Genomic DNA, 23,878 nt, shown 5'->3' with positions numbered 1-23,878 from the left:
TTTAGCAGATTCCAACATCATTATGATGTTACTCCAGTTAAAATTTATCTAAGATATATACATACTTCCACTCATTATCCTATGTTTTATTGCTGTTTGGATGAACTAAATTACATTTTAGAGGGAAATGAACTGGTTACATTTCCCCCAGTTTTCTTTGTAACTATGTCTCATTGTATTATCACCTCTTTTTACAACTTATTCGTGTCAGCTTGCACAGCATGAAGAAAGCAAATGAGTGCTGCCAATGAAATATGTCACCTTATCTGGTGTAGTCCTAAATCCTTCTTAGTTTTGAGAAAAGTTCATCTGCCAGTTCATAAAGGAAAAATAACACTTCTCATATAAGAGACCCAAATTATGCTAGTTCCTTAGAGTGAGAAATTGTAGACTCACTACTATCTCACTGATTTTTTTAGTTGGTGCCTTTACCCTTAGGCCACTGAAACATAACATTATACCTTTGCCCTTGATAAGGTGTAGCAACATTACCAGCACCCCAATAATCACACAGTAATGGAGCATGAAGTAACAAACATAAAAATGTGACATCAAGTTGGAGATGTTTGAGTTTAAAGAGATCTGAAAGTTATTAACGTAGGACTTCACATTTTTGTCTTTCAGTATAAACTGATTTAAAAAAAACCCCTGTAAACATTACTTCATAAATATCATTATCCTTATATTACTGATATAAAAAAAAAAAAAAAAAAAAAAAAAAAAGAATGTCCAGTGACTTTCTCCAAGTCAGAAAAAAAGTTAATTGGAGTCAAGGAAAGTGTTCTAGTGAATTCTGATCCACTAATTCAGCATGTGGTTTGAACTCTTCAGACAGTTTGAAAAGCAATCAGTGCATTTGTGATACTGGATTTGCTTGTTTTGATTTAAAGTTTTGAGGGCAGTATCTTGAAAGAAGAAAGACGCTGCAAAGAAATGAACACCTTGGTACAATGCTTTACAGACATATGTTAGGTAATTCCTCACTTTGAATATGAATTCAGATACATCAATTAGCTCTAAGTTCTCTTCTGAGTATTTTCAACACATTGAGTTTAGGCATAATTGGATTTTTTACCCCTGAAACACTTAATCAAGGCTAAATCAAAGAAAAAATTCACTTTCAGAAGAATTCTGCATTATACAAAGGAAATACTTCTCTATTTGCAAAAGATCTGCCAGCTTTATTAAGTTTCCCTCATTTAGAGACTTACTTGTTTTTCCTTTTATCCAATTAATGCATTAAATCACTTTGATGTGTTGCTTTTTAAATATGCAGTATCTGCAGTTATAAAAAAGTACTAGACACATCAGCACCATTCATTTTCCCAAACTGAGACAACACTGTGCTCATCTCAAGTACAGAGATGATTTTAAGGTGACTTGATTATTCCCCCAGTGTTTAAACAAACCTTTCATCAGTTTTAAAGCTACACAGCTGAAGTGTTTTCTTCCCTATAGAGCAAGGATTTCTGTCATCAAGTTAGCATGAGTCAAAGAGATCCTGAGGAAAAATCAATGGAGAGCAAGTCTCGTAAGATGAGTGTATTTGAGAAGTGTAATCCTTTTCTTCCATCTTACACATGTTTTCCAATACCTTCCAACACAGAAGAAGATAACATATGTGAAATCTGAGTGCAATTTTGTTATAAGTAAGCTGTCTTCTCTCTACCCTTGCACACCCAGAGGTGGATATAAGTGGAATTTTTTATGCACCTGATAGAAGTGCCAACATTCAGGAAAGATATAGACAAAAATAGATGTCAAAAGAATATTCAGCATGAATCCCTTAAAAATGAGTTTATCAGTATTTATTTAAGGTAGACATCAAATCTTACCTATAAGAAGCTGCAATTATTATTGTTGATAAATGAAAACCAGGTCACTTTGGGAAAATGCATAATGCATAATGACCCATAGTCACATCTCTAATTGTAAGCATGTTGCATAGAAGGATGGCAAGAGATCAAAAACATTAGAGACTTGGGTATGAATATAGACTAGACCACTATTAAAAAGAAATCCAGAACTCCTTGGAATCCCAGCCCAATCTCCAGTGTTTTCTTTGCTTCTAGGGCCAAATCCCACCTTATTCTGCCCAGCAGAGCTCAGTCAAGCCACATCTGTCAAGGACATAATGAAAGGACTTGTCCCAAGTACTCAACTTTACCACAAATATTAATATCTGTGTTCCTATTGGTATATTTAAGATTAGAAATAATAATAATTTCCAGATCCTGGAGAATACACTTAGCATAGCATAACCTATTACTAGGGAAAGTTGGTGAGTTCTATTGCTATCCAGAGCCTATGTGAACACTTGCTGAGTCAGATTTTTACTGATACAACTACTCAGGACACATACACACACAGATTCCACAACCCATCTCTACCGAAAGCAGTGTATAAAAACTCCAAAATCGGGCACAGTGCTCAACCCTTGTTTGGCGTCTTTTGGGAGCTGCTATTGGGCAGAGGAGGTTCAGGGAGGAACTGTTGCATGTCACTGCCATGGCAATGGGGATGTGGCTTCCAGGATGATGCAATCTGATCGTCCAACTGCTCTGTGAACTCCTGCTCTGCCTGCAACTAAAAGCCATGCTGAGAAGGATTAGTACTTTCATTTCTTCAAATGCATGGTTGAAGAAATGAAATGGGAAAAGCTGGGACAGCCTTAATTCTTCATGAGAGGCTTTAGCCTTAAGTAAAACCCCTAGCTAAGGTTATATGAAAGGTTCAAGAAGGAATATTGGATGTTTCACAATGAATCTGAAAACAATGTATCTCTAGAGTTATAACATTTCTGTCACAGACCATGGTTAAAGTCTTAAAGGAAAACAAATAGAAGGTTTATATGAAAACTAGATTTTTTTTCTAGGCTAATAAAATGTATTTTGAATCTTGTTCTGTCTTTCTGAGATATGCTTCCATCTTTTGTAAGCTTTTTTGTGCATTCTGTACTCGATGTATTTGAAAAATAAACTTGCTTTATGAGTGACTCTCAGCTTGTGTCAGCACTTTCACAGTGTAAACACAGAAAGCTTTATATAATGTAGATTATGTTTAAAGTAAAAGTGTCTTTCTCAAACTCCCAAGCATGCCTTTTTTTTTTTTTTTTTTTTTTTTCCATTAACTATATGAATCTTAATGAGATCAGAATCACTGTGTAAAACAGCAATAACAATGAGCTGAGCCATCCCAGTGCCTCCTGTTTCTTCCCACTCGTGTTTTGGACCGAGCTCTGTTCCGGTTGACACAGTCATACACCCAAATATACTGCCCCAGTCAGGGCTTGGCAATCACATAAAGATAGCACAGTGTAAAGTGCTGGCCACTGAATCCTTTCCCTGTAATTTCCACAAAATACTGAATTAATCTTTAGGGCTTTTTCCTGATTTCAGCCTGTTTAGAAATGCATGTCAACAGGAGGAGTAATTTCTACTCATTCCTCCAGTTGCTTAACAACCTTTACAGATTTTGTTTTTACAATAATATTTCCTTTTCAGATTTGGTTTCTGTACTAACCCATCATCACGTTAATGTGAAAAAATAATAATATCCTTCTTTTAGCAATTACACAGCTTCCTAATACGTCAATCCCTTTGTTACTTTCTAAACCAATGCACAACATTTTTCTTTATTATTTCTCCATTTACCACAAGCTGCTTCACAAGTCCTAACACTTTTCTTGGAGTGACTTTTGAATCAGCACTCATAAATGCGGGTGTACAATCCTTGGATTATTATGCTTTGGATTCTCAGCAAGGCACACACTGCTCCTACTGCATGTTACATGTATGAAAATTTTTTAAACTTCTTTTAAATTTTCCTTTCTAATGTCAGCTACAGAAGCCTCCCAGTAATGTTTTGTGTGTGTTTACCAAAATAGCAACTTTCCAGGGCTTATCAAGCTATTCTCTGTTTTGAAATTCTTATGTGAAAATGTATTTCTCATGAAGAATTGACTGATCACACTGGTACTTCTATTCCTCAGTCATCTCTTTCTAGGTCATACAATATTTCTTACAGGAAAAAAAGAAAAATTTTAAAAAATTAAAAAAAAAAAAAAGTGTTTCAGGAAGATAAATATGTTCACTAAGCAAGCAAATGGGAAATAAAATGAATTTTCACTTTGATTATCTTAAGTACTGTGGCCAATAAAAGTTTGTCATCTGCTTTTATATAAGAATTCTAAGTCACTCATCTCTGCCATGAAAGGCTAGAGCACCCAGTCGTCCATATGTGGCCATTTCTTACTTCTGTTGTACCTGACTTTAGCCTGCTCTCCATCTGTCAGTCTCTTCTTGTCACTTCAAAAGCAGAATCTCAAAGCATTCTGAAACGTGGCTTTTTCTCAAGTGACATCTCAGGGTTGAGAGACACTTGTGAATATAGCTAAAAGTTACCACTTCACTACTGAGTTCAGTCTCTAATTTCTCTGCAGGTGATGCTGCCTGCAAACCGACAAGAGGTTTGAATCCTCCTTGACAGAAGGGTCTAGAAATGTAACAGCCCAGAGCCACAGCAGTTCCTCACGGCCAAAGTAACACTAGCTCTTTAGCTAGATAAATCTTCAAGAAATAAAAGCTATCTCACCTACACAGAATAGTTTATTTATGTAATAGGATTCATGTCACAAATTGCTATTTTAAGAGATGGAAATACTATTTTTTTACCACAGGATTGTGTTAGCCCAGTACCTTAACTGCTGTTTACAAATCCAGATTTTGTTTTCTGCCTGTCTGGATCTTTAGCTAGGCAAGTCCCATACTGATGTAAAACATGCTTTTGCAATTATCGCTCTCTTTTTTTTTTAATATTAGAAGAAATAAACCCTGAAAATTACCAATTTGCTTCCTATCTTGTCAGCTCCAGGAGGAGATCAAAGGATGACTATTAATATAAAGTGTTGGGTGCTCCACAGACAAAAAATTGTTTCTTCATTGCTGTTTACCAATACTCAAGAAATTATTCTATCAGTCTCATGGACTATTAATTTTAATTATCAACTACAGATTATTTGAGATCCTTACAACACAACAGTGTAGAAGAAATGGCCTGTATTGATTTTCTGAGAAAGTCCTTTATGAAAGTCTGGACTAATCAAGGTCACAGGAAGAATAATTTAAGATAATGCTGAAATGTGGAAGTACAAAAAATAAAATAAATAAATGTGATGTGATTAAAGGAGTGTGACATTTCTTCTTTAAAGTCATGTAAGACTTAATAAGGACACAGCAAAAATCATAGTTAAAGGGGTTATACCTAGTGAAATGCCAGACATCCAGAACTGGGAGTGCAGCAAATACAGCAGTCATGTTTATACATGAAGGTTGTTTCACCAATCCATCATTACCACAGATACAACCAGGAGTTCAGAAGAATATTTGGCATAATGGAAGCCTCACCATCAAGCATTTTTAACAGCTTAATGATCTCCTCTTTTGTGTTTTACACATTTTGATTCAAGCACCAAGGACAATGCTTGTTTGTGTTACTAGATTTGTGTTATTAGATTTGTTTGACACAAACTGGATGTGCACTGTGGCAACAAAAGTTAAACCAATCTCTATAGTGAGCAAAATTTTAAAATAAATTTATTTTTAAAGCATAATTTAGAAATTATTCTCCCTTGAACTGACTGAGCTATCTAAAAGTCACCTGTTACTTAATATTATGACTATGACTTTAAAATGACAAATAAAAAGGAAACAAATTCAGTAGAAAAAAGTATGATCACAATGCAGCTAGACAGGTGGAAGAGTATAAAGCAGCAAATCTGGCTGCTGGATGAGAGATTATTCTGCAAAATGTCTGTATTTGGGTCAGTGAAGGTGATATGCCTAGTTAATTGGTGAATAGAGCAGAGCACTGAAATCAATGAAAAGCACTGATAACTGATGAGAACGTAGTTGGTGCTCCACACATTGAGTACAGAAAAGCTGATTTGCTTATCCTGAAGATTTTATGATACAGTTGCCCATGATTATAGGGGGGACTGAAATCAACGGCTGAGAGGTCTCTTCCAGTTCTACGCTTCTGAAAAATGGTACAGGTATTTTAATTGAAAAGAAAATATGCAATCTCTGATACAGTGTTATAACTCTACTCATTTCAATAGGTGGTCACTATTTTGCTTCTCATTAGCAGGAAATTGTAAAATAATGTAATTTGTATGCAGAAAGGCTTCAGGTTTGGTCCTTCCTATGCAAAAAATCAGTGTAAAACTATAATCTTGTATATGAACCTCTTAGTGTCTCTATTATGGATGGATGTCTGAGTAAGTTCTTTGAAATGCTTTAACTGCATGGTTTACACTTCTAAAAATAACCTTTGTAAAATGTGCTTTTATGTTAAGAATTCTGAAATCCTTGAAAACTAGAATACAGTTGGAGAGCTACAGAACATGTCAAATGTAGAAGTGCATGTTCACCACCCCTTTAAGGCAGACACTGAATTTCTGTTTATAAGTGTGTGCAAATGATACTAATCAAGATCTGTAGTACCTATTGCATCAAAGGAAATCACTAATAAGTTAATAGTCATCTTAATGTGGAGAAAAAGGAATTATTTGTGAAGGGCTAGTAAAGAGGACTAAAATAACGCATGATATTAGTGTTTAAAAAAAAAAAAGCTGATGAGAGGATTAGGACTAATGGTCCTTGGAAAGAGCTCTTTTGATTATTTCCTGGAATATCCTCTCAGTTGGACATCACCACCTGGAATGCAGAATACAGTGTCTAAGCAAATGAAATTATTCACCTCTTGTGCATATGCAGTCTTTGCCTCTTGCCACTTTAATATAAATTAACCACCATTTACACCTCTTCTTTGATAAACCCAGCACTTCTGCCATTACAACAAACTGACAAACCTTGGACCACTGTGATATTTAATGCATCTCTAACTGTGAAAACAGAAATACAGGTAGCAACATTTCAGAGACAACTAGCTCTCCATGTTTTTATCATGCATTGCCATGTTTTGGGAAACACTCCTGAGCATAGAATTTAAAGTAAAATATTAAGTATGAGTTTTAGCTGAAGTAAGTTTTCTACAGTGCAACAGAAGGTTTAAAACATAATGATTTAACTTAATTTAGTATAATTGTAAAATGAAGGTGATACTTAATTCTAATCTTCCAGATGAAAGTAAGTGCCAGCACTATATCAGCAGTGCCAACGACTTAGAAGGAATTCATTCAACCTGCTTGGGAGGAAGGGGTGAACTTCCTTTCTTCCACTGCTAGGAAAATACCACTGATTTTGAGCAAGTAATTGCAGATTTACACCACAGTGCCTGAGATCAGAGTGTGGCTTGTAATAAAGGTTCAATGTGTTTCAGAAGTGAAGACACTTCTTCAAAGACTTTAAGATAAAGCACATGTTTTAGAGTTTTATTTAACCAGGTTTCATTCAGGCTGAGCTTCAAGGAACCTGAGTGTCAAAGTGCTGGAAGGTGACTTTCTGTCAAAAAGCACAGTTTTCTCTTGCTCTGATATCACAAAGCACCCAGGATTTTGGACTGTTTCTCTCATACTGCTTCTTCTGCCTTTTCTCATGGGTAGGGATGCTGCATAGAGACCACAATGCCTGGGTTTCTCCATCTTCACCCTTCAACCCTCTTCTTCTTCAACAGCCTATGGTTCACCAGGGTGCTGAAAAAACTGCGTAAGACTTTTCGCCCCACTGAAATCCCTGACATCAACCCTTCCCCAAACTGCAGAGGTGAAGAGCCCAGTACAACACACCAGACACTGGGTCCTTCTGCAGGGAGGAAATTGTGATGGTGGGATGTGGATGTTTTAGAGCAAGAGGGCAATGGCATGAGCATCAGGAGCAAGGAGAAGAGCCTGGGGTGGAAGTGAAGCTCCCCACTGCCCTGAAAACCTTACCACTGGGGAAAGAGACTTTATCACTGGTTTAACTCTCCTTGGACACAATGCAGCTCACAATTATTTTTCTTTTCAAAGACATTTTTCTCCTTACTCCCCAGGTTCCAAAAGGCAAACCCATCAATTTCTGTTAAGTAGCATGGTGTGTCAGTTTTCTGGCATTTGAGTTAAACAGTAACCATAAAGAACACTTATGAGAGACAATATCTGTTCATATGTCAAGTCTTTCCACAATGGGGAACTGCTTTTAAATAACTTCTTTGAAGAATAAAATAGAATAGTTTTCTGATAATTGGTTTATTTCCATGGAGAAGTGAAGGAAAAGTTGTTGGGCTTATATTCTTTACCATGACAGCTTGAGGGTGTGCATAAGAATTCCTGTTTCTGCCATCATTCATTTTATTTTTTCTTTCTCATTTATCTTAACTTTGTTTTTGGTTGTTCTCTGTTTCTCTATGACTTGATTTTGTTCCTTTTTGGAGCTTTATTCCAAACCCTCTGCTCTCAGCTCCTCTCCATGCCTCATCATCCACTGTGCCACTCACTCATCTTGTAAACACTCTCCCTCCCACTGACTTCTTGGTTATAAACCTTTGTAACAATGGCCAAAACCTTTGACAATGGCCAATTCTCTCTGTCAGTGTAAGATGTTCATGCCAAGGCTCAAGGATGGCCATTTTCAGATACAAGGTCAGTAATTTTAAGGGCAAACAGAGGCTGTCTCTCACAGACAACTGTACTGCACTCAAAGGCAAAAATGCATTTGTTCATCAACATCTATCTATTTCAATCCAGTCTCCCTTCACACCTTTGGGGAAGGGTAGAAGAACCCTAAAAAGGAGGAACAAATAGGCAAACCAAATTTATATGCAAAGTGAAAAGGTGAACAGGCATTTCAAAGGCATGCCTGTAAAAAAAGGGGGGGAAATACTCCACTAACAGAGAAGAGGTGATTTGATGGAGAATACTATGATGCCAGAAGACAAGACACATCCTATGTCAAACACTTCCTTAGATTTTTTTGATAGCAATTTCCTAAAAAAGAGTTTATTCTGATTCCTTTTATTTATTTTTTTCCTTTTTGTGTTACTGTACTTTGCCTTTGCCAGGCATGACTCATATGCACAGAAGTGTCTTTATCACAAATGAAACACATTTTCAGATTTACATGCTGACTTAGCCAAAACTCAAAGCTTTTGACTTATAAAGTTTTAAAGTATTTCTAATGATGGCAGGAAGGTCTGATGTGCTTGAAGATATAAAGCTCATCACCAAAGCAGCAGTAAGCTCAGTGAAGGCATAACAAACCAATTTTCCTCCATGACTGGGTCACCCTGTACTGAGGTGTAAAGGTCTGGTTACATACACACCACTGAGCCTGTATCCATGGGACCAGTGCTGGAAATGACATTTCTTCTGCATTGTGTGGCCACATAAATATCAATTTGTGCTTTAGAACAAGAATGCCATATCACTTGGAAAATATCCTAGTATCTTGGCAAGTTATACTGGAAACTGGGAGGCATAAAAGGAAAGTATTACCCCACATGGCCTGGTGCTGCAACTCCTTCCCAGTGTGAAAAGCAGGATGCTGGACTAAATAACCTGCTGTTAGTCCAGCTGGGGAAGCAAATTCCATATCAAACATTTAAGATATTTTGCCAGCAATTTTTGTACTTGCTGTTGAGGTGGAATCTGGATTGTCTGATCACATATTCTTATTACAGCTCATAATACACATATACTAAGCTTTATAAACAGACTCATTCACCTGATATGGGCCAAGAACACTAAACTGTGAACATCAGTGCTTCTTAAAAGCCATGGTCATTCCCCTGAGAGACTGTGGGGGCATCTGGGACTTTCTTACTAAAATGAAAGTGAGAAGAAGAAATGAAGAGGACAAGAAACTATTCAAGAGCTGGTCACAATGGAGCATGCCTCCACCAAGGACAGTCTACACCTTGTCTCCTGGAGGTACAGAGCAACAAAAACTTTCTCCTTGTTCTTAGGGCTGCTGTAGGATACACATATTTTTCACGGACTGCTGTGGCAAGAGCACAAGAGCTGTGGCAAAAGAAGCACACTAGTAATGCTGAACTAGCAGATAATACCAAAACACCTACATTTTCTTGTACTCTCTCTCCTTTTATTTCTTTCCTGCTTGTTATCATAACTATGCCATGGAGAGTTTTCTTTGAAGCATTCTTCGAAACACAATAGACAGCATACATTATTTATCCTAATGGAATAGTGTGCAAGGCACTCCCTCCCCATACCTTACTTCCTCTGAATAACTTCAGGAGAGAACAGAGCAAGATAAAAACAGGCTACATTTTTTTAGTCAGAAAGTGATGAAACCTCACAGAAGGCAATTCTTATGTGGATGAGGTTGCAAAAGTAGAAGCAGCAGGGGGCAGAAAACCTAACTTTGTTTTCTTCTGTGCTGCTGAGTCACTGGGGGAGCCAGGTGCAGGTACTTACAGACTGCAATACCCACATCCCAGTCCAAGAGCAATGTGTAATTAAGACAACTCCTTGGGAAGGCCCTGAGAGCTTGACTGTCTCTACAAAGATGACCGAAAGTTACTTCTGTTTAAAAATGCTTGTGTACTTTCTCTGTCTCAGCCTCCCAATTTATTTTCACACGTACAAAGGGGTGAACCTCCATGAATTTTTTTATAAAATACACAAGTGTAAACTACCACTTGTAGGAGAGAGTTGCAAACACTGACTTCTTTACTTATAAGCAATAAGGTATTTTTATACAGGTTCCACCATTTAGGGGGCAGAGAGCATTTACTAGTGTAAATGAACAGTACTATAAATGAACACTGCCATTATTCTATTGGCATGAGAACAGCAGCCAACATGCTTCCTCAGTTTGGTTTTGAATTCTGAGCAGACCTCGTATTTCACACAGTAATAGTCAGTAACTTCCATGGACAGGGAACATAATTACGGTGTCCTAGCTCCAAATGGCTGAAGGTTGTAAAGGATAATATATAGCACCTGCTGAATCTGCAGAAGGGGAAAAAACCTAACACAATAAAGAGCTCCCTACTGGCACACTCCTCCTTTTTCAGAAGGACTTTCCAATAGGCACCCAGGCAGGTGTTTTTTGATGGTTATGTCACTGCAGTTCGTTCGACAACAGCCTTTGATGGCTGCAATGACAGAATGAGAACAGAATATCCCCTCAGTTATTCCAGGTTTTAAAATCCAGCCATGCAAAAGCTAGGAAAGTTTGGCATTACCCTTTCCTTTTGTGCAGCAAATTCCTCCTAGTGCTGTCTGAGGGATAGCTGCCACTCATCCCATAAGGATTCCTGGGATGCAATGGTACTCACATTTCCACAAAATGTTCGCTTGTGTTTTCCAGAACCTCCTTCTGTTACATCATCTGAAGGAGAAACACCAAAACAGCAGTCTCCTTCTGTCAGTCAGGAGCTGCAGAACTGAAGACAGAGGCACACATGGTTCCAGTTGCCCCAGTCAATTGTGAGATCAATTATGATCCGATCAAGCTCTTTATTCAGCCATCTGCAATTCTCCCCATATGTTCTAGATTTATGGAATATTCCAGTAGCTGGTGTAATAATCAAGCTTTGCTTTTAGATGGTCTTGATCCCAACCACGTGGTAGAGAACCTTAATTAAGTAAAAAAGGCACTGTTCCTCACACCTCTTTGGGTTATGTGCACTGTTAAAATACAAAATGCTAGAATGTATCTGACTACCCAGGATTACAGGGTGATGCCAAGTTACCTTTCAGAATTTCTTCCAGGAAGCTGATGCTGAAGGTGAAAAATCCTTAATGCAAGGGAAGTCTGCCCTGAAGGTCCTGTTCCTGCAGAGGCCCTGCTCACCAAAGTTTCATTACAAAGGTTATCACCTCCTGCGCTCATCATGGCTTCTGCCATCACAGGGATGAGTATAATCACTCCAATAACTTTGGCCAACATCTTGAGCAATCCTGAACATTTAAGCCAGGACCTCGGGAGAGGAGACAGATGGAGAGAGGACCAACACAGAAGTGCCAAGGCTTTGTGCTCTCACCAGAGCAGGTTTCTCAGCAGATGACCAAGACTGAAGTTACATAATCCATATCCAGTTAGTCTGCTTGAATCAACTCAGACTCTAAGAGTTCCTAAATCTTTACAAACTTCCAGAAATCTTTAATTTCTGTTATCTAGGACAGATTTTTATAGCTTACATCATCTCTTTCATCAGAAAAGCACTCTAGTGGCAGTAATTCTTCACACTGTACTTCACTGCAATTTATTTATTTGACTGGAAAGGATAACTGAGAAAGAGAGCTTATATTGTGATGTACTCTCTCTTGCAATGCTTCCCACATCCATCCCCATTTGTATTCCATCACCTCTAGGTTATGAGCAATTCTCTCAATGGGGATTGTTATGGCTGTAAAGACTTAGCTCCTAATATCTTCAGATTAAAGAATTTTTCACAGGCACTTTTTTTGTTGTTCATAATTTCATAACATATAACAGTTAGGGGGTCTAGAGGTTCAGTGAGCACCCACTGTCAATCCTATTTTCTTGTTTTCTTCACCAGGAAGGTGATAAAATGTATTTACCCTGAGCCCCTCTGCAAGACCATGTTTTCTCTACTGAATGTTCTCTTGTCTCATCTCTAGAGTGAAAATTGGCATCAATTTCAGCAGAGGCAGAACTGAAACATAAACCCCACTGTCCTTTAGTACCATTCATTTGATCATACAGGTATTCAGGATACAGATTCAGATTATAAAATTGATCTAAGAAGGCCACCAGCTTTCATTACTCCCTTCAGCAGTTTGAACCATGGGAACACTGGTTACATTCTTTATGGCATACTTGGCTGATGTTGGATGAAAAATAATTTCCTTTTTGTTGCAGGAAGACTGACGAGATTGAGAGTATTGTGTTCTATAGACATCTGAATATGCACCTCTCCATAACCCAGTTCCCCAGCACCAAATTCTGACTTCACTAAAGAAAGGCCTGGTGGCAGAAATTGCTTCTCACTGGCCCAGAACATGGAGTTGAGGCAGAAGGGAAAAGTCATAGATGGCTGGTAAGGTTAAATCAAAGAAGGTTTACATCAATAAAGAAGTTCATGGAGAGTCAGAAAAAAAGGATAAGAGGAGACAAACAAAGAAACTAGAAGGGTGACAGGAAAAAGATTGTAATGTCAGGTTAGAAGCATCTGGCATATTTTTGTCTGGTGCTTTTATCAGACGTGTGTCTGGGGTATGCTATATGCATGAGGAAGCAATGACAGAGGAATAGGAATAGCTGGGATGTTCCTATGGGGGAAAAAACAAAATTATGCTGACCATACTCTTTCTTGGCCCTATGGGCTACAATCAACACTGTTATAGTGACATCATTTACAACAAACTTGATTTAAACTGGTTGCATTAGGGCAACCGGGAATACTGTATGGCCTTTAATGTTCTTAAGCTTATTTTGCAGTGAGAGCATGATGGTTTCTGTATAGGCATTTGCTACAGAAATGGGAAATAGGTGGGCTGTTTGATGAGTCTGTCAGCTGGAACACTGGCAATTCTACTTGGACTGCTTCAATGTAAATATGATTTCCTCAGACTTCAATACTCTGGGTCCGACTCTTTTTTGCTGTTAGTATATACTAATCTATCTAATTCTTGTTATTATTTATTTTCACCACAGCCAGAAGACAATCTTGACTTTTATATTTATCCGCAGGATGTATTACACAGCTCTCAGAAAGTGATGGTGAGAAATTCTCCTAGTGCCACCATTTTATTTCTGTTTCCCCTCCCCTTTTACAGAGGTCCAGTGTGTCAGTGCTGCACCACAAGAAAATGTGCATTTCCAAGCAAAGTCCCTGAGCAATTTTCATTTTGACAATAAAAGTCAAAAGCCATGCCTAATTTCTTAAATCAGATTTTCATCATTAGATCCCACTTTAAATAATATTGAAGTTAATAATCACATAATCAATAGACACTGCTCTTAGCTGGATGTGTGTGTTTCTTTGGGCTAAATTTTCTCATTTAATTTCTTCTGGAAACTCTTCTGCCTGTAGTGATCTTCAATCCAGTTTTTCTTAATGTGTAAAGTTCTGAAATCTAATTTGTTTCTATTCAGTATTAGACTCCCATTTTATTCTGATTATCTACACACACACCTGAAAATAAGTGTGGTTTGGTTTACCTTCCAGATGCAGTCGCATTCCAGTGCTTTATAACTGTGGTCAGTATGAATAAGGTATCTGGAATATTTCTGTCACTCAAAGCTTTTAAATTCTATTTATTTGAACATCTCTCATTGACATTTCTGCTTGTCTGATGGTTTGCAAGACGTTTGTTTTCTTTTTCACAGTCCCACTGTGCAATTGTGTCACTTTCCATGAAGGAAGTGTTTACTACTGTCAAATTATCTACCTGTACAGAAGGAGCAATGGGATCTGCATGCAGTGTTAAAGTTCCTTTTTTGCTCCTTTCTGGTGGTAGTGGAAGCATTTAGGTCTATGAAAATTAATCTCAAAAGACTGTAACAATTCTGGCAAGTGACATTTGGGGGTTTTATAAGTACTGCACACAACATACTTTCTAAGCACCAACAAAAATAGTAGACACTATTAAACAGTCACAGAAAACACTGGCCACATTTTCTGGAGGAGATCCATACTACTGACAACTTCTCACAGCTACCCTTCTGCCTCCTACTTGCTCTACTTTTGTGCTATGGAGCCACCTTATCTGAGGGAACATTTAAAGAAGCGGTTTTCACTGGAGTGAAATTCCCAGTAGCCCCATGAATCCCCTGGCACAGACCCCTCTGGAGAAACATGGTCCCCATCCTCACTGCCCTGCAACCACCCCACATGTGGACAGAGAGAGGCTGCTCCCACGTCTGGGCTGCAGCTGCTGCTCAGGAGCGCTGGAGCAGAGCTGTGGAATCAGACTGAATGGCCATTCCATGCGGGGCTCTTTCCACCAGCACACTTGTAGTACAATTAAAGGAGTGCCTCCCCTGCTCCTCCTCCCCCCTCGCTCTTGTAGTATCTGAATGTGAACTTCTCCCTTGGATAAACAAACACTTGTACCCATACCTATACTTCTGGCCTTTAAGGACTTTATTGCAGTGCCTTCTGTTAGGATTTTCAGTTTTACCTGACAGTTGCACTCACCACCGGCTGGCATTTCTTTTTCACCTGTGTCGTGGGCGGCACATTATTAAAGACACATGTTTTTCAACCCACTTACCTAATTCCAGCAGAACTGGCAGAAGCTGCTTTAGTAGCAGTATTTAAACAACACATTTGCAATACACACTTTTAAAGATTGTTTCTTTTTTGTAAGCAGTAGAGGTTCTAATTTCAGGTAAAACAACCATAGTCCCTCAGCCAGTCAAACACTCAAAGAAAGCAAAGCAAAACAAGCCAGTCAGACATTATCAGAGAGAATGGTGATCATAACTAACAATACAAGGGGAGAATGCATGGCTATTCAGAAATTGTCTTTTGGGGACTGAAGAAGAGGTCTGGAGCCATTTTTCACTAGGTTCATGAGAAAATGTCAGCACACAGATGCTACTGTACTGTCAGATTGCATCTTAATTTGGCCAAAGGGGACCCAGGCAGTCACCCCTCACAGACATTTTTAAAGGCCCATTACAAATCTGATTTATGGGTTGCTAAGAATCTTCCTGCTATAGTCTGCAGATTTTGCATGACATGGAGCTGAAATCCAGTTACAGATAAATGTCTGCTTCTCTGTATGATCTAAATCCATCTGAATTCAGTATTTCTTGGGCATCGGTCAAGCCTCCCCCGGTTTGCCCACCCCCTCTCCTCCTAATACCTTAAGGCAGTTTACTTCAGAATGAAGCAGAGCATTAACCTGTATAAAATTGCTAATTTGTATATAACTCTCTTGCTGCCATTAAAAAAAGAGAATGAAATGAAATTCCTTTTGTTCTAAAGAGGCAGGGAAACAATTTCAGGAACAAAAGAAATGCATCTGCCCAGCAAGAGAAATGAGAAATTGCTGGGATATGTTTTAGATGTTAAGGCATGCTGGTGTTAACAAGAACCATTCAAATAAAAATGCTAATTTGCTCCTGTTCTTCCATATTTTTTAAAAATCTGTTGGCTTTTTCCTCAAAGAAAGAAGAAATTCCTTGCCTTCTGTGAAAAGCCAAAGATCATACGAGTGAAATGCATTCGGTATTGCTGAAGAAACACCATTCAAACTTGCTCTACTTGAGCTGCCCATTGTTACAATTCTGACAATGTACAACAACAAGCACAGCTCAACTTCTAACCATGCCCGAATCACAAGGAATTCAAAGTCAACAGCTCTTCCTATTTCCATAAACTCACCTCCAAAGCCTTCATTTGCAGCTTCTGTGGCAAAAATCTCCTAGCATTGGAACAGTCATCTGACAATTTGATACAGAAGCATGCAGCTCGTCCTAAAGCCTTGTATTTCGCAAAGGAACTATTCTAAACAAAGACAACATCAAAAGCTACACAGGGATCGCTCACAGAGAGTCGAACTCAGCCCAAGTTTGGGCTCAACATCTGTCTGAACACTGTAGTGCCTCCCATTTTGGCTTTGTTTTGTGGGATTAAACCCCATCTAATCTCTTTAAGTGACCCTGACTCAGGTTCCATCTATACGGCTTTACAAATCCAGAGAGAGAGAAGGAAAAAAAAGGCAAGAAAGAGAAGGCAGCGCCTTATCCCACCTTTCCATGGCTCTCAGCCCGTCTGTCTTCGCATGATCTGCAAACCACCTGTACTGGATCCAGCCCATTCTGGGGACGGAAATTATCTTCCCGGTGGATGTAGTCTCAGCTGTGCTTTGATTTTTCGGCACGATTGTCTAGAATCTTCCGCTTAAGCCAGCCACAGCCACACAAAACTGCAGCTGAGCTCTTTTGTTTTGCCTGTCTCCCGGCTGAGCAGCGGCGCTCCCGGCGCTGGCGCTCCCGGCGCTGCGCTCCCTCCGCCCCCGGCCGCGCCGAGCGCTCGGCTCCGCCGCCCGCAGCCGCCACCCTGCCCGAGCCAAGGGCAGCTCCGGGGGCGGGCGGCTCATCCGCCGCCTAAAAACACGCAGGATGCTCGCGGATTGAGCGCACGGATCCGTGCCGGGATTCAAACTGGCCATTTACATTACAAAGCAGGGAGGGAGATTGGGCTCGGAGGAGATCATCAGGCATCCTGCTTTCCAGCTCTGCGCTGGCAATCCGCACAAGAAGGCACAGCGCAAAGATATGCAATTAAACTTTTCGGTGGCAATGATCATACATAGTTTGGATACCATGACACTCCTAAATATTTCAAAACAGGGGTTCATTCCTATATAAACATTTTTTTTTTTTTTTTTTTTTTTGGATGCTATGCTGGTTCTATATCCCCTACAGATTCTTCCCAATTGTACATTTTTTACAACACAATCTTTAAATATTTATGCTGAAGCCATATTTAATTTCTCATCAGCAAATGGACCGTACTCAACTGAAAATAATTATTAGTTCTTTATTCATATCATTATATTGCAATTCAAAGTATCTCTGATGTAAGGGCCATTATATATAAAACTGACTGAATTGAAGGCTATCCAATGGCCCTGCTCCCTGGGATTACCCTGATTAAAGCTACCATACGGTGCAGAGCTTTGGAATTTAGGCTCTAGAAGACTGAAAGAATTCAGATTCTGTGAGAATGCTAGTTATTGCCAAGTAATAAGAAATACCCAAATATTGTTGCAGAAGTCAGAATTATTTGCACACAATACGTTACAAGAAAATCTTAAAGGAAACAGACGATGAGTCTGTAAAATACTGCATTTTGAAACCCAGTTTCCATTAAAAAATTTCTATCATGTTTAATGAGATCACAATTTCACCCAAAATATTCCCATGCATTCATTACAAAATGGTAACAAACAGGAAACATCTTGCAAAACTAGGCACAAAGAGTAAAGCAGGCATCCGCATTTAATCAGTCTTTCTGAGAAATGAAATGTGTAGATGTAATGTATCATCTGTTCCAGAAGAAATCTAAACCCATTTTCCTATGACCATGTTCTGAAAGACTCCGGTTAAAACCAGAAACCCTACGCATCTATCCACCATCCAACACAGGCACTTCTAATACTTCCCAATGTTTCCAACAATATGACAAATAACAATTTACTTGTGTTGTATTAACTGTGGATCTGTCCACAGACACCTCAGTTCCTCTGGCACTACTCACAGAACACAGATTTCCATCTCTTACTTTCCATACCATCACTCTTATGATGTAAGGTAATTCTCTTGATAAGTACACAAAGGGGCAACCTGGATTGCTTTTAGGGTACTGAGGGAAAAGTTATATGAGAGATCATGGATTAACTTGTCCATATTATTAGGTTACTGTCATATCTACCAGATTGATACTAACAAGTCTATCTTGCTCTGACTTTCGAAGACTTAAGGTTTTTAACCCTGACACACTCTTTCTAGTAATGCTCTAGTAAGAGTGTTCATATTACTCCTATCATAGCCAAAATTTTTGCCACAGTCCATGAGATTTTGGCAGAATCCAAGACTGATTCCAAGGGGCTGCTAAAATTCTCATAACTATTCTATATATCTGAGGCATTATTTCAAATCAGTCTGCATGGGGAAAAAAATCACTGGACTTTTGCTTTGCTACATTTCATTTAATTATATAGTGTCAAAAAAAGTCAACAAGTGGGACACTTGTCATACCCAGGTAAGCATATCCTTGTAGAAAGATATCTAACAACTATTGCACACTTAACACTAGAACACATTTAAGATGATCCCAGCAATGAAGGGCATAAGAACCAACACAAAACAGGAACAAAACAACTTCATCCCAATTGTCTAAGTTTCTGGTTACAGGTGGAATTCTGCAGGTCTTTAGGGAACTCTATGTAGCCACATGTTGTTACTCTATTTATGGTTTTTTCCTTTCACCCTTCTGAGGCCACAATATTGCAAGCAGAGTAGTGATGTTTACGGGCAGCAATGGGTCAAATATGAGAGAGCCAGCTGAGTCACCTGGAGAGGATAGCAGGGCCAGCCAAGCTACATGTCTTCAGAACTCAGAATTGGATATATATTGGTGTTTCCTAACTTGGATACTGTCAACCTTTTTATTATTGTTATGAAGTCAACATAAAAATTCTTTTTAGTAAAAAATAGGCCTAAACTATCATTGTTGAAAAGGCAAATAGACACAAATTACCCTGCCTGGTACTTAGGAGTAGTTACAATAGTGTGTAAATCATGGGACTGTTTGACAAAATTTCCAATGTAGCCAACTGCTAGAATGCAGTTGTGTCATTCTGCACAGGACTCCCACTGAATGTGATGATAAGCAAGAGGATCACATCTTATGCACACTTATTACAGTCATCAAAATGTTCACTTTAGCAAAGCTGAGTACAGTAGAGCTGTTCAACAATGAAATGCTGCGGTCACGCATCTATTGCGAAGTATGGTTTACAGCTCTCAAAAGAAAGTAATTTCATTTCTAAGAAATAGAGCAATGATTTTAGGCTTCCAAAAAAAGCCTTTTATAATGTCTGGGCAGCCACACACATTGACAGGAACAAGACATTCAGACTTTACATGTTGATGCTGTAAAAGGTACAGTCCAATCCACTGGAAGAAACTGGAGGCTAATCTTCTATCTAAAGGCTGAGTGCATACATGCAAGTAGGTATGTAAATAATGTGTACAGTCATGTATACATAATTAATAAAATAATGTAATAAATATGGATGAAAACCTGCCTCAACCATGCAGATAACAATTACATTTTGGAAACTGTGTGCAGTAATATTTATCAAAAATAAAAATCAGTACACACTGATATTTACTCAAGAAATAAATACATGTTTTTTAATAATTTCGTTTATCTACTGTAATCTTTAGAGAGGAATTTGAGAGTTTCCCAGAAGATTCACTAGTTTTAAATCATACTCTTAAAAATTAGAGCTTTAATTCAAACAACAACACAGACATAATCAAATTATTGAGGCATGACAAAAATAAATTAATGGTCTACTTCGTGATAGAAACACTCTCAATATTTGCAATGTTAATTTCAAAACAGTAAAAAAATGCATATATCTACATAAAATAACAATAAAAATCCCTATTTTAGTTATAATAATATCAGCCTTAAGGGTGGATTTATTCCTAAAAGAAGTCATATAAATAGGTTGCATCTTTTTACAGTTCATTCATATGCAAGTCAAAAAAGGTATATCCTTAAAAATGAAGCTATATTAAATCAGTAAGAAAACAGGTATTTTATGTATTTATGAAGTCTTTTTGAATTTGTGCAGCAAACAGGCACAAATAGCTTCTTTTTCCATTACTCTTCAGATGCAGAATTTGCAAGTTTGTGTCTCAAAATAGTGCTAAAGGAAGAAAACAGCTATTGACTTCAGATCCTTTACATCAATATTATTGATGAGTGAAAATAAGTGCATACAAGTTACATGTGTAATTCATACAATTGGGCAAACCACAACAAAAATGGCATTTACATATTTTAAGTATCGTCCACCCTTAAAAATAATGTAAATTATAATCTGGAAATTAAAAATTTTGAGGTAGATTTGGCTTGGGATTTGGCTTTACCTACCTTTACCTTTGTCATTACAGGTTAAAGATTGCAAAGAAGGAAGTGAAAGGAAGCCGTTAGAGATGTGGTCTGAATGCAGTTACATTATGAATAAGCCATTTGATGTGTGGTCTGTGACTTGGGCTAGAGAAAGCCTCTATAGAAGGCCTTTCCATGACGTGGATTAGTTGTTACCTTTGACTTTAAAACAGACAGAAAGAACTGAGAGATTATTAGCTACATTATTAGCTACATTCAGGATCTTTCCTTGTCAACTTATGAGAAGCCACAAGAAGAAATTATGGAAACTTTCCCTTCTTTAAAAAGCAGATGAATGATAAAAATAGAAGTTACAAAACTCCTTTGGAGTTAGGAGGAAATTCACTATCAAGTCTGCTGGAATGTCTACTTCTTGTCCCTTGTGGGTATGTTGCACATTGCACAGGACTGATTTTTTTTTTAGTATTTCCAGTGAGGGAGACTCCACAGTGTCTCTGGGCAATCTGTTCCAGTGTTTGGTCACCTACACAGTGAAGAAGCTCTTCCTTGTGCTCAGGTGGAACTTCCTGTGAATCAGTTTCTGCCCATTGCTCTTTTCCAGTTGCTCAGCACTACTGAAAAGAGCCTGGTCCATCCTGTTGACGCTCTCCTTCAGATGCAGACATTCTTAAGGTCCTTCTCAGTTATCTCTTCTCAAGACTGAACAGGCCCAGCTCCCTCAGCTTTTACTTTCCTTATAAGAGAGATGCTCCTGTCCCCCAGTCATCTTCACAGAACTGCCCTAGACCCTCTCCAGGAGCACCACGTCTCTTATACTGACACAGCACACCAGATGCAGCCTCACTGGGGCTCAGTAGAGAGGAAACTTATTTCCTTATACAAAATTTGTACAGCGTTCAATTATCCCCTAAAATTCATCTTGTGGAGTATTTGGGGAATGGAATGCACAGCTTCCAGCAAAATTTTAACAAAACTACTTTGCCAAGCAGTTCTGAGACTTATGTTTTGGAGAAGACTGAGTGTCTTCATCTAACTGCTGAACACAGTAGCCTTAATAACTTTGGCAGAAGCCAGTGGATAGCAATGGGAAAAAAAAGTCCCATAAAAATGTCTGGTTATTTTTTTGAGGATATTAATTTAACTTTCTTGGGATAGTTCAACTGTTTCTCCTTGAGCTTGTAATATTGGCTGTTCAGGCTCATGATGAGAAGGAGAAGATAATTATAGTCCTCTTCAGACAGTGTGTTCATTAAGTGTGTTATTTTGGATAAAGAAGTTCTTTAATTGGTTTCCAGTGCCTGCCAGTAGGATGGTCTGTGGTAGCATGGCAGTGAGGATCTGTGCCCCTACTGCTTTCTCCTGTTGGAATTCAATACAGTTTAATTGAATTACAATAGGGGGAACCACAAGATGTCAATTACTGGTTTATTCACAGTGTTCACTTTTCTTCCAATGGCACTTGATTGACTCATTCAGCACACTTCTCTTATTAGAGGACCTCTTCCCCTCTTCTCAGAAAATAAGTATTGTACCAAGAAGCAACATTCTTTATTAAACAGCATCATAATCACACAACTCTCATGGCACTGACTGCAAAAATTTAAAACTCTGACTGACTTTATAGCTACTATAGCTAGAGTTGTGATGTCTTCCTGCACCTATGACTTGGCACGTGTCCCTCTCTGTTCCCTCTTTGGAACTAGGAAATACCATTTTTTGAATTATGCAAAACTATCTTTTGTCCAATAGAAAAAAAAATTCTTTTGAGAAAATAGACAGAATAGTTTGGAACGAATCTTTCTAGATTTTAAAGGTGCAAGTTATATTAAAGAATTAAAAAAAATAAATCCTTAACCTATCTTTCTGACTGCTTCCTAGTGCTCTGTCATCCAATTTAGGACCTTAAACCATAAAGACACCAAATGTTTTTGCTAAAAGCAATTAGTATGTTGCAAAGACAATTACCTAAATCCCTGAAAACTGTTCAAAGATTTTGCCAATTCTCCTTTTATGTAAATGATATCTTGATCAAATACAATTAAAAAAAATATTTTTCAGGTTGTTTCCTCTGTTAAATAACCAAGCGTAAATTTTGAAAAACTTTTTCACAGAGATAAAGAATTTCTTGATCTGTAAATGTCAAGTAAAGTGTAAATTTGAAAAATCATTGTGGTTGTAACAACATTAATATGACATGACTGTGTTTTTACTCTAATTTTATTTCACCATGATTTAAGGAGAGCTAAATTACATTTTAGCCAACATTCTTTAATCCTGTGTGCTACTACTAGTAGGAATGAAACAAAAAGAATAAGAACATTTAAATTTGCAGGTGGAATGGATGTAATATTACAAAATAACAGGACTTAGCTTTCTCAAACTAGTGTTATTGCAGTGTGCTTCCAAGTTATTACCTGCTAGAGATTATTTGCTCAACTGCATGTTTGCTCAGTCCTCCCTAGTCCCTGTATATGATACAACCCCCTTCTAAACCAGTTCTCAAAATTTCTATTGCAAACTTTGGATTAAGAAAACGTTAATAACAGTTTAAAAAAAATAAAGCATTAATTCTACGAATTTATTATATTCTGATTAATTTTAACTATAAAATTCTATTTTTCAAATTTAACATCATATTAAAATTAAAAAAAACCAAAAGAAATCAAAGACATTTCAGTATTCTGCCTGTATATACTATATTAAGATACTTTGTTTAAAATAAGTCATGTTTTTATGGGGTTGCTATAATACCTTTGCAAAACAAAATGGAAGGTCTATACTTTTTGCACAAATAGTCCAACTGCACAGCTTGGTATTTCTAGAATTCACTATTGTAACTCCTAATGGTTACTGACCAGAGACCATAATAGTCCTCTGAAGGCAACAATATTTTGCTGGGAAGTGGCTGATTTTAAATTTCATATGTGATTGTTATGGGGAAACTTGACATTTGGAAGTTATGACATATTTTTCTATTCCCCTCTCCCACTGTGTTGTATGGGAAGAGGAGGTAAGTATTTTTCATACAATTGCTCTTCCACTCTAAAACTTCAAATGTGGGAAACTCATTGGGGCTGCTATAGACTAGGAGCTTAAACTGAAATTCTGGATTTCTTGTTTCCTATTAACAAAAGACAATAATTAAATTACTCAGAATACATATAAAAGAATTGTATCTAGATATGTAAGTATAAGGTATCATAGCTACAATTTTAATTATTTTATGCAATGTTTATTGTACTTTCAGTATTTTAACAAGGTGTGATATCTTCTCATTAAGAAGAATCTTCTATTATTATTCTTATGAGTATCCACCTCTGTATTCATGCAGGTTTTAAAT

At 37.8% G+C, this 23,878-nt stretch overlaps 1 protein-coding gene across 14 annotated transcripts in view; it reads right to left on the bottom strand.

Moving 5' to 3' along the window:
- MAGI2 (membrane associated guanylate kinase, WW and PDZ domain containing 2) overlaps positions 1-23,878 on the bottom strand; it is a 713,151-nt gene that overhangs the window by 364,427 nt on the left and 324,846 nt on the right. Inside the window, exon 1 of one of the 14 annotated variants that reach the window (XM_033057435.1) lies at positions 16,635-16,892. The exons of the other annotated variants lie outside the window; for them this stretch is intronic. The gene's annotated coding sequence lies outside the window, so the exon portion shown is untranslated. Of the gene's footprint in view, positions 1-16,634; positions 16,893-23,878 lie in introns of those variants that run through there. 14 annotated transcript variants of the gene reach the window in all.

Source organism: Catharus ustulatus, chromosome 4, assembly GCF_009819885.2.
Source record: "Catharus ustulatus isolate bCatUst1 chromosome 4, bCatUst1.pri.v2, whole genome shotgun sequence".
Taxonomy (NCBI): domain Eukaryota; kingdom Metazoa; phylum Chordata; class Aves; order Passeriformes; family Turdidae; genus Catharus; species Catharus ustulatus.
Note: the sequence above shows the minus strand (reverse complement) of the source record. Positions and strands in the feature narration are given on the sequence as shown.